At 40.4% G+C, this 12,438-nt stretch overlaps 1 protein-coding gene and 1 non-coding gene across 2 annotated transcripts in view; one reads left to right on the plus strand and one right to left on the minus strand.

Moving 5' to 3' along the window:
- Nucleotides 1-12,438, plus strand: part of SPAG16 (sperm associated antigen 16) — a 1,067,206-nt gene that overhangs the window by 440,739 nt on the left and 614,029 nt on the right. The gene's annotated exons all lie outside the window — the stretch shown is intronic.
- Nucleotides 7,111-7,236, minus strand: LOC113881791. The gene has a single exon (XR_003508166.1). It is a non-coding gene; the product is annotated as a small nucleolar RNA SNORA11 (small nucleolar RNA).

The following is a 12,438-nucleotide window of genomic DNA, read 5'->3' on the forward strand; positions in this document are numbered from 1 at the left end:
GCTTTTCATTTGGTGAATTATTCATATGCTTTTATTCTCTTTTTTCATCTTAATGCCTACGTTTCTCTATTTTTCACACCTCCCAGAAAAAAAAAGTAGATTACAAATGCAGAAACAGAAGAAAATCCCCAAATCATATTCAAAATATTTGTTTTTAGAATAGAAAGTTAAAAAAAAAAAAACTAGCATAGTAGGAAGTAAAATTACTAGGAAAGATCAGAGTTCTGAGCAGCTATTTTAAGTGTTTTAAATGATAGTCTTTTGTTTCAAATAGATTTTAGTCTAGAGTACTAATACTTAGGACTCTTTTGTTTGCTGTTTAAAACATGTATCTATTAATAGCTATAAAGTTAATATATCTCTATAAGTAGAAACAAGTGAATATTAGAAATTTTGAGGAAACCTTATAATTTCAATAAATGTAGGTTCCCTGCAAGTTGGAAGATGGACTGATCACCTTTAATGATCACCTGTGACAGCCATATGAAAAGAAAGTCCCTTGGAATATGGCAGGATGATAGATTGGATACAAATTACAGTTCTTAGGTAGAGTAGATCCGCCTTCTCCTGAGAGACAGTAATTTAAGATGATCCTACGAAAATGTAATGAGATGGTAATGAAGCATAGTAAATAAAAAGTGATACAAGATGTCTTATGACAAGGATTTGATGGTCTTATGTGCTAAGGGGCGGGGGGTGGTGCAAAGGTAAGAGCGAAGGAGAAAGATTTTACTTTTGAATTATTTTATAAGTCAAACCTCCCACTGTTTCAGTATTTTCCAAGAGGCTACCTGCGTAGCCTGAAAAGATAGAAAAACCCTAAATAGTTCCAGAGGTCCCAACTGAGCACCTAAAGTGCTCACTGTGTTCTTCGCAGCAGTTTCTTAATAAGAATTCTAGTCTCTTTTTCAGTGGTTCTTCCTACCTTCTTAACTTACAACTTTCTGCATCTTGGGGTCAAAAAAGTCCTTGAAGAGAAAACCATTGCTAAATATTGGGCTTGTATCCCTGTGCCTTTCTTCTTTCCAGAATCCCTGCTGCTCAAATTTTGGTTTCTTTGGCAGCCATGAACTGCAGTTCGTTATTTATAAATATTTATTGATTATCTATTACATACCAAGTACTGGACTAAAAGCTAGTTAAGAATTGAAAACAAAAACAGATATGGTCTTTGCCTTCATGCAATTTAAAATATACTAGAGGACTTCCCTGGTGGGTCAGAGGTTAAAGCATCTGCCTCCAATGTGGGAGACCCAGGTTCGATTCCTGGGTCAGAAAGATCCCCTGGAGAAGGAAATGGTAACCCACACCAGTATTCTTGCCTGGAGAATCCCATGGACAGAGGAGCCTGGCGGGCTACAGTGCACGTGGTCGCAAAGAGTCAGACACGACTGAGTGATTTCACTTCACTTCAGAGGACAGACATAATCAAGTAATTGCTTAAATACAAGTAGAACTGAAATTGAGATAAGTGAAAGGAACTACAAGGTGCTGCAAAACCATGTATTAGGTAAAACTGACTTTGCTACGGAGGTCAGGAGATGACACTTTAATTAAGGATGAGTAAGGGGAAGATGGACGTGAGTTTCAGTGAACTCCGGGAGTTGGTGATGGACAGGGAGGCCTGGCGTGCTGCGATTCACTGGGTCGCAAAGAGTCGGACACGACTGAGCGACTGATCTGATCTGATCTGATCTGAAGGGGAGGAGGCGGAGAAGGCGATGGCACCCCACTCCAGTATTCTTGCCTGGAAAACCCCATGGACGGAGGAGCCTGGTGGGCTGCAGTCCATGGGGTCTCTAGAGTCGGACACGACTGAGCGACTTCACTTTCACTTTTCACTTTCATGCATTGGAGAAGGAAATGGCAACCCACTCCAGTGTTCTTGCCTGGAGAATCCCAGGGACGGCGGAGCCTGGTGGGCTGCAGTCTATGGGGTCGCACAGAGTCGGACATGACTGAAGCGACTTAGCAGCAGCAGCAGCAGCAAGGGGAGGAGGAGAGTGAAGAGCATTCCTGGAAAAGGGGGCACAGGTGCTAAAACTGTGTACCAGGAGAGAGTAAGAGATGGAGAGATGACCCGTGTTCCTAAAATGAGATAGAATTTTGGGAAATTCGATGTGTGATAGGTAAGATAATGCTGGAGGCCAGTTTATGCAGTGCCTTTTAAGCCACGCTAAGCTTTGTCTTCATCCTCAGCACAAGAGAGGTCTTTGAAAGATTTCAAACAGGGGGATAATACAGTGAGAAATTCTTATTGGAAACAATGACCTGTATTTCATTAAGCATTATAATGTCAGTTTTGCTGTTGAAGAGTCTAAAATTCAGAGAGATTATCAGATATTCATGATCATAGCCCTATTAAGTGATAGAGTTGAGATGCAAACTCACACTTCTGTTTCTTGGCTTAGTGATCCTCTCTTTAACCCAAGTTGCTTTCTGTGAAACAAGAGCACACATGGAAAGGACTTAAAGGTAAACACTGCTGGTTCAGTTTGATGACCCCTGGAGAAGAGAGGTCAGTCTTAAGCTCTGTATTTTCAAACTAGAATAAAAAAGACCAGATTGGTGGAGAAATTGATGTTATGGCATATGGGGAATAGCTGCAGGAACTAGGTAACTTTCTGCTAAAGAGAAAGGTGAGTGGTTGTATCATGACAATTATCTTCGGATATTAAAGAATACAAATTTACTCTACAGGGCTCCATAGAGCTAACCAAGGCCAGTGGGGTTGATGTACAGGAAAGTACATTATAGGGTCTTAGAAGAATTCTCTGGGGATGGGTGTTGCCAAACTCCAGGACTGTAGTAGAATTTTTCTATTATGTAGAATATATGAGCAGAGCTTGATTGCTACTTGTGAACTACATTACAGAAAAAAATTATCCTTGGAGCAGATAAATGAACCCTGTGACACCTAATAGTTCTCCCAACTCATTTCTGTGATTCTCTGATATATAAATAATTAAATGTAGTATTTTGAATTTAAAATAAAATTTTAATTTTTTAAATGAAAAAACATGTAAAATATCATGTATGAAACGAGATGCCAGTCCAGGTTCGATGCACGATACTGGATGCATGGGGCTAGAGCACTGGGACGACCCAGAGGGATGGTATGGGGAGGGAGGAGGGAGGAGGGAGGAGGGTTCAGGATGGGGAACACATGTACACCTGTGGTGGATTCATTTTGATATTTGGCAAAACTAATACAATTATGTAAAGTTTAAAAATAAAATAAAATGAAAAATAAAATAAAATGAAAAAAAATAAATTGTTTAAAATGAAAAAAAACAAGTATAAAAATATACTAAAATGTCTATAAGGCAAATAAATTTTCTCATATTTCAAATTACTCTTTAAAAAATATGTCTTCATGTAAAATGATTTTTAAAAGCTGAGTTCTATGTACTGTGGCAGATCAGACATACCAAGTTATATAAAAAAGATCAATTCCTTGAAAAGCTTTATTGAGAAATATTGATCATTAATTTAAAAAATTAGACATGCTATAAATTGCTGTATATGTACAATAAATGGAGTTTTATTATCCAGTTTTAATGTCTAACTTGATCGTTGCTTTAAAATTGATGCTTCTGTTGTTAGAATGCTGCTGCTGCTGCTGCTGCTAAATCACTTCAGTCGTGTCTGACTCTGTGCAACCCCATAGACGGCAGCCCACCAGGCTCCCCCGTCCCTGGGACTCTCCAGGCAAGAGTACTGGAGTGGGTTGCCATTTCCTTCTCCAGTGCATGAAAGTGAAAAGTGAAAGCAATCGATTAGAATAAGGCATTGCTAATCTGCTCAGCATGAAGCTAGTAATGTTTCAAAAAACTACAGAGAGCATTGTCCTGTTAAAAAACAAAAAACTATAAATGTTGAAGTTTTTCAAGTGAAGAATGATACCTGCAATCTGAGATGTTAATTTGTGATTGTTCACTGAGGCCTGTTTTACAGCCTTGTGACCAGTAATGAATATACCTTTTGCTTCTGCCACCAGATGGCAGAAGTAGGCATTATTAGCTAGGAGTTTACAGTTAAAGTGCTTTCATATTTTTTAGGTAATTGAATTAAATCAAAACAGACAATCTGAATGTTTTTAATAGCTCTTGTGACAAGTTTGGTAATGGTAAGATGGAAAATATTAGCCAAGTGAGACTTTAGAATTAAATTCATTGTAATTTTTTAAGTATTCCCTTAGAATAGCAGCCACCTTTATTTAAAAAAAAAAAAAAAAGTTTCACAATGAATTTCCATGGACATGTTTTAATGCATTGTGTAAAATTTTAATTATTTCTTTATAAATTGCTGTGTCGATATAAAGGCAGTCAGTGGACCTATAAATAGGGGTAAATTTTAAAGCCAGTTGACTTACAAATAGGGGTAAATTTTTAAGCATTATGTACAATGTAAAGGAAGAAATGTATAATATAGTTATTAAGATATTAATAGATGATTTAAAGGAAAATTTAGAAGTGTTCCAAGTAAGATTCAAACAAGTGCATGTATATTAATATAAAATTACCTGACAAACCTTAATAAGATAAAAAGATATTAAAATTAATTTATCTAGATCCTCTTACAAAAGGATACATGACTTCTTCAATAAATAGCAAATGCTGTGACTTATCAAGAGATGTTTTTAAGGATCAGGAGGCATTAACTTGTTTTCAATATCAATTTATATTTTTCATATCCATTCACATTTTCTGAAAAATCCTGCTTCCTCGTGTCCTATTAACTCTTCAGCCCTCCATATCTGACTTATCATCCTACCCATGATAAAGGAAATATTCATATCTAGTAAGTTTATCTGGTTAGAGTCATTTATAAGGACAGTTTCTTTGCCACCCAACAGATTGTTTTGATTTTAAACTCACAGTAGCAAGTGACGAAACTGACTGTGCTTTCCTTCTGAAAACATGCTGTTTCCTTGCCTTGCATAATACCACACTGCTCCATATCCCTTTTTACATTCCCTTTTATTTTAGTCTCTTTGGTGGGACGGGCTTCTGGTCCTTTACACTACCTGCAGATGTCAGAGACATAGAACAATTTGTTTTCTCTCTCAACATTTCTTTATGTGGTGTCATTCATTCTTTTGTCTCTAAAGGTTACCTCTGTGGTGAAGTCTCCCAGACTAGCCTATTCACTCCCACCCTAGCCCATTTATCTCCATTGACCTCCAGGCTCATATCAATTTCCTCCTTGAAATGATTGTCTTTTATTCTAGTATTGATACATTTCCCCTTTGGATGTCACTGACTTTATGTAGAGGCTAGATTAGTTTTACTGCATAGCCTTCTACTTTGTGGTAAAAATGTAAAAAAAATATGCTACAATAAAAACCACAACCTACATTTTTATCACAAGTTAAAACAAAAGATGACTGTACACTAGAGTGTACAGTTGTGAAGTACCACAACTCTCCTTCAGATGTAGGATATTTTTATGAGATAAATTTGTGATTTTATTAGCCAGTATAAATTTACAGTGACCTGTAAACTTTTTTGATCTAAAAATTTTATTTTGCATCACAGTTCAACAAACACACGTGCATAATGCATTGTTGTTGTTTAGTCGATAAGTCATGTCCAACTCTTTTGCAACCCCAAAGAATATAGCTTGCCAGGCTCCCCTGTCCATGGGATTTCCCAGACAAGAATACTATAGTGAGTTGCTGCTTCCTTCTCCTGGGTATCTTCCCAACCCAGGGATGGAAACCGTGACTCCTGCTTGGCAGGCAGATTCCTTCCCACTGAGCCACCAGGGAAGCCATATTGGGCTCCAGAATCACTGCAGAGGGTGATTGCAGCCATGAAATTAAAAGATGCTTACTCCTTGGAAGGAAAGTTATGACCAACCTAGATAGCATATTCAAAAGCAGAGACATTACTTTGCCCACAAAGGTCCGTCTAGTCAAGGCTATGGTTTTTCCAGTGGTCATGTATGGATGTGAGAGTTGGACTGTCAAGAAAGCTGAGCACCGAAGAATTGATGCTTTTGAACTGTGGTGTTGAAGAAGACTCTTGAGAGTCCCTTGAACTGCAAGGAGATCCAACAAGTCCATTCTGAAGGATATCAGTCCTGCGTGTTCACTGGAAGGATTGATGCTGAAGCTGAAACTCCAATACTTCAGCCACCTCATGCGAAGAGCTGACTCATTGGAAAACACCCTGATGCTGGGAGGGATTGAGGGCAGGAGGAGAAGGGGACAACAGAGGATGAGATGGCTGGATGGCATCACTGACTCAATGGACGTGAGTGTGGATAAACTCTGGGAGTTGGCGATGGACAGGGAGGCCAGGCATGCTGCGATTCATGGGGTCACAAAGAGTCGGACATAACTGAGCAACTGAACTGAACTGAAACATATATAAAAATGAAACAAATTTTCACCAAAAACAATCCTTGAGTGTTAATTTTTTTGAAACATTTTTTTTTTAAAGCAGTCTTAGGCATACAACACATCTAATAGAAAGTACAGAAATTCCCCCATGTACCCCCTCCTGTTACATGTATAGCCATTATCAGCAGAGTGGTACCTTTTTAAAAAAACCAAAAATGAACTCCATTGAACACATTATAATCACCAAGGTGCTCAGTTCATCTCAGGGTCCACTTTAATGAAGTGAATAGTGTTTACATTCCATGCATTTGGACAGAAGTATAATGACATATAGCCTTCCCTTAAGGCTCTGATGACAAAGAATCTGCCTGCAATGCAGGAGACCTGAGTTCCATCCCCACATCGAGATGGATATAATGACATGTATCCATCATTATAATATCATTCAAAATGTTTTCACTGCTCATAAAAAATTCTGTACTCTGTATTCCTCTCCCCATGAACCTCTGGCTACTATTGATCTTTTTACTGTCTCCATAGTTTTGCCTTTTCCAGAATGGCATATAGTTGGAACCTATTTTTAATTTTTTTCTCTCTCCTTGAAAAGAGAGGTTCAAAGCCCTTATAGGACCATTTATGGCCCACCAGAACCAAACACACTCTAGGTGGCAAGCTTCCCCACTGAATACTGTAGCTTTTCTTCCAGTATCGAGTCCTGTCCCACTGGTCCTGCCCAGCAGCCACGTAGAGGTACAGGGGTCACCCCCTAGTTATTCATAGGAAGGTCATACATTTTGTGTCCCTTGTCACAATGAACCCACATTCCTGTCAGCTGTGTTGTAAGCACATGAGCCATTTCTTCAGGTCCCCTTCTGTGAGCATACCCACAGGACTAAGATATTAATAAAGGATTTTGAAAATTTATTTCTGTATAGAGCAGAAGGAGCTATACAACTGAGGTATGATTTAATTTACCAATTAGACTATTCAGGGCTCAAATGTAAACTTGAGCTAGTGCATGCATGCTCAGTCATGTCTAACTCTTTGTGACCCCATGGACTGTAGCCCACCAGGCTCCTCTGTGGGATTTTCCAGGCAAGAACACTGGAGTGGGTTGCCATTTCCTACTCCAGGGGATCTTCCCAACCCAGGGATTGAACCTTTGTCTCTTGAGTCTCCTGCATTAGGTGGACGGGTTCTTTATCACTGCAGTCACCCCAGTGCATGTTAATTCACACATGTCTTAATTCATAAATTTTTTAATGTAGGGATTCTTAGTTTATACTGGTTGTTTTTTATATGAAAATACCTATGTACTTGCATATATCTCTAATGCATATTTTACACTTATTGTTTAATCTGGCTTGGAGTGGGAAACTGCCAAGAGTCATTCTCCCTGCAAGGCTAGTTAGTGGCCTATGACATGTCTTGGTGTGAAATATTTTGCCCAGCTGAAAACAGGAATGCAGCAATGGAAATTCTGATGAGAAGAATGTGAGATATCCAAATTTTGGCAAATTAAAAAATTTTGAGAATTTAGTTGGAAGTCCATAAGACATTATGACATTGTAAGGCAGGTGTGGAGAAAAAGAGAGTGAGGGGCACAGTCAGGAAAGAAAAGGGAAATTTATTAGAGGAAGATGATAGGGTGATTGGCCGTTAAGAAGAACCAGCATCTGCCTTTCTGACAGGGTCTTTCTTATACCCCTCCAATGAAAAATTCTCTGAAGGGATGGTTAATTTTTAGCCTGTAGCTGAATCCTGCAGTCATGTAGCCAGAGGTCTGGAATCCGGTGGTCTCGTAGCCTTGAGAAGGTAGATGGCAGTGGGAAAACAGAATGTTACTTGGGAAATTTGGTCAGTTTCAAGCGTCACTGTGACTTTATTCTTTGTGAGGTCAACATAATGAGCCATTTTAACAATAAGCCTCCATGTAGACCCTATCAAACATGAACCTTCAGAAAAGACAAGATAATATAAAAGATAAAAGTCTTCCAGAGAATATATTTATCTCCTAACTGTATCCAAATGACACAGATGTGGGGACATGTCACCTCTTCAAAGAAGGAAAATCTCAGGTTAGCCATTTGATGAGAGAGTTTGAAGATACAGAGAACACATCAGAAGGGCTTGAGAAAAGGAAGTCAGCATAGCAGGAAGATTAAGGAACAAAGAATATCAGAGCATGAGGGTTTGGGAAAATATTTGCCTTTAGTTTGGTGGTGGAGGGTTGCTGGGATGGTGGCATAACTAATATTACTTGGCTTTGAAGCCAAATCCAGCATGTGAATCTCAGCATTTTGGGTGAAGTATAAAAGAACAGCTTTATTGCTTTGTCAGGCAGAGGGGGACACAATGGACTAAATCCCTCAAAACTGGAGAGGATGGTGAGGAATTTCACAGTAATAGTTCAAAGAGGGCATGATCAACTCATGAGCATTCTTCTGATTGGCTGGTGGTGAAGTAAGTGGGAGTCAGCATCGTCAACCTTCTGCTTCCACCGGGTCTGGGATCTGTGTGGTTATGGGCAGGTAGTTAACTTCTCCCACCTGGTAGGGATTTCAGTATCTGGAAAACAGCTCAAAGATACTGACAAACCTAGACAGCATATTAAAAAGCAGAGACATTACTTTACTGACAAAAGTCTGTCTACTTAAAGCTATGGTTTTTCCAGTAGTCATGTATGGATGTGGGAGTTGGACCATAAAGAAAGCAGGGTACCGAAGAATTGATGCTTTTGAACTGTGGTGCTGGAGAAGACTCTAGCATCAATCGTTAAGGAAATCCTAAAGGAAATCAGTCCTGAATATTCATTGGAAGGACTGATGTTGAAACTCCAATAATGTAGCCACCTGATGCGAAGAACGGACTCATTTGAAAAGACCCTGATGCTGGGAAAGATTGAAGGCAGGAGGAGAAGGGGATGACAGAGGATGATATGGTTGGATGGCATCACCAACTCTATGGACATAATTTTGAGTAGGCTCTGGGAATTGATGATGGACAGGGAAGCCTGGCGTGCTGCGGTCCATGAGTTTGCAGAGTCTGACACAACTGAGCGAATGAACTGAACCTAACTTAGGGGGAGCCAGAACATGCCAGGAGGCTGCATTTTTGTTTCTTTTGACTGTTCCTCCCTTGCCTTTCAGCATCCCCTCCCTTCCCTAATTAGCAACTGTTTGAACCTGCTTCTTGGTACTCAAGGAAGATCTTGGAGGCTTAAAGAAGCCTATTTCCTTTAATGAAAGAAGCCTATTTCCTGTAGTCAAAGAAATGGGAGATACAGAAAGGCTGTTGTGTCCAGGAGCCCCACAGGGTCATGCTTGGTTTCAGCTTCAGGTATTCGGATATCGGCTTCAGATGTTTTGATTGCGGAACTGGTTGAGAGTCTCAGATAATATCCGGTCCACTGTTAGTAGGAATGTGAAGGTGCTGATACTTCAAACTTGTTCTCAGTGTCTTATTGTTCAGAAGTACATTTCTATTCTGGAACAGTGAGCAGGGTCCTGTAGGTTTCCTAGGTGGCTCAGTGGTAAAGAATTCGCAGGCCAACCAGGAGAGGTGGGAGACTGTTTGATCCTAGGTCAGGAAGATCCCTTGGAGGAGGAAGTGGAAACCCACTCCAGTATTCTTACTGGGAAATCCCATGGACAGAGGAGCCTGTAGGGCTACAGTCTGTGGGGTCTCAAGGAGTTGAACATGACTTAGTGACTGAGCCCAGTGATGAGTAAGGACTACTGTGAGGACTGTGGGGTAGCGTTTGGCCCTCCTTTTGGTCCAGGCTTGTGTACAATGTGGAGAACAAGAGAGAATTAGTGATAAACTTAGGCCACTCTGGAAATCTTGTTTTCTTACTTTTATTAGCTATGAAAAGGAAGCAATAGTTAATGCATATACTTTTAAGAAGAATTCAAATGTGTTATTATTTAATTTTTACACTTTTCTGCTTATTTTTAAGAAAAGACTTCTTTCCTGTATTAATAGTGTAAACGTTAGGGCTTGTCACTCAATGTACTTCTTGGGAATACAAAATCTTTTTTATTTACTAATGACTATAATTAAGGTACATGTTTTCTAAAAAGCCAGCAATTAGGCTCCATAATAAACATATGGTACTGTTAGCTGTGAAGACAAGCCAGGGCACGATGAGGGTTTGCTTTCCTTTCTATTTCCTTCCAGTTTACATCCTTGTAAACCTCTTGAATACCCCATGCCTGTGTATGCAAGTGTGCTTCTGCATGTAATATGGTCATGACAGCACAAGAGTGGTAGGCTGTCAGTGCAGTGAAGAGGACCAATGCTCTTATTTGATGACAAGCTGGGAGTTTTCCTCTTTGCTTTCTCTTCTCCATTCCTTCCCATCTTTTCTTCTATACCCCAGCACACTTCACTCCTGAAAAGAAAGGAGATGAGATGAAAAGTATAAGTTCAGCTAGAAAAAGAACAAAGGGCAAATGTGCCCCCTGACTCCTGAGAAGGAAATGCAGTCTCCCAAGTTATGGCGTTTAGTCAAGCAGGTGATTGAGCCTGAGATGATTTTATACTGATAATAGATAGATAGATAAAATATTTATTTTTTGTTTCTGTTGTTTAGTCACTGAGTTGTGTCTGACTCTTTGTGACCCCGTGGACTGCAGCACTCTAGATTTTCCTGTCCTTCCCTATCTCCTGGAGTTTGCTCAAACTCATGCCCATTGAGTTTATGATGCCTATAATCCTAACATAAAATGAGCTGTAACTATCAGTAAAATTGCTAAGGAATGGCTTTAGCATGGTAGGTCACTGGGAAAAGTCAATTACATCCCTACTTGACCTCCCTAGGGAATAGGGATGGGCCCATCCAATGACACCCCACTCCAGTAATATTGCCTGGAAAATCTGATGGAAGGAGGAGCCTGGTGGGCTACAGTCCATGGGGTCTCTAGGAGTCGGACACTGCTGAGCAACTTCACTTTCACTTTTCACTTTTGTGCATTGGAGGAGGAAATGGCAACCCACTCCAGTGTTCTTGCCTTGAGAATCCCAGGGACGGGGGAGCCTGGTGGGCTGCCACCTATGGGGTCGCACAGAGTTGGACACGACTGAAGCGACTTAGCAGCAGCAGCAACAGCAGCAGCAGCATCCTTGAAACTGTATGGAGGTGGCTGGACAGTATAGGTTGACTGCTGCAGGTTCCTCAAAGAGGTTCAGGCAAGTTGAAAGAATATAGAAAGAGAAAATACGTAATCATGATTTCAGGGTTAGGGGCAATTCAACAAAAGCTAAGGAGTGGGTATAATAACAGGAATCAACAGCACAGCAAAGCTGAGATAGGGACCAAAAAGGTGGAGGTTCAGAGTCACATAATGAGAAGAACTGGGGTCCTTTACTTGCTTAAGTTCAGTTCAGTTAAGTCACTCAGTCGTGTCCAACTCTTTGTGACCCCATGAATCGCAGCATGCCAGGCCTCCCTGTCCGTTACCAACTCCCGGAGTTCACCCAGACTCACGTCCATCGAGTCAGTGATGCAATCCAGCCATCTCATCCTCTGTCGTCCCCTTCTCCTCCTGCCCCCAATCTCTCCCAGCATCAGAGTCTTTTCCAATGAGTCAACTCTTTGCATGAGGTGGCCAAAGTACTGGAGTTTCAGCTTTAGCATCATTCTTTCCAAAGAAATCCTAGGGCTGATCTTCAGAATGGACTGGTTGGATCTCCTTGCAGTCCAAGGGACTTTCAAGAGTCTTCTCCAACACCACAGTTCAAAAGCATCAATTCTTCGGCACTCAGCTTTCTTCAGAGTCCAACTCTCACATCCATACATGACCATAGGAAAAACCATAGCCTTGACTAGATGGACCTTTGTGGGCAAAGTAATGTCTCTGCTTTTGAATATGCTATCTAGGTTGGTCATAACTTTCCTTCCAAGGAGTAAGCGTCTTTTAATTTCATGGCTGCAGTCACCATCTGCAGTGATTTTGGACCCCCCCCCCCCAAAAAAAAAGTCTGACACTGTTTCCACTGTTTCCCCATCTATTTCCCATGAAGTGATGGGACCGGATGCCATGATCTTCGTTTTCTGAATGTTGAGCTTTAAGGCAACTTTTTCACTC

Source organism: Bos indicus x Bos taurus, chromosome 2 (genome assembly GCF_003369695.1).
Source record: "Bos indicus x Bos taurus breed Angus x Brahman F1 hybrid chromosome 2, Bos_hybrid_MaternalHap_v2.0, whole genome shotgun sequence".
Lineage (NCBI taxonomy): Eukaryota > Metazoa > Chordata > Mammalia > Artiodactyla > Bovidae > Bos > Bos indicus x Bos taurus.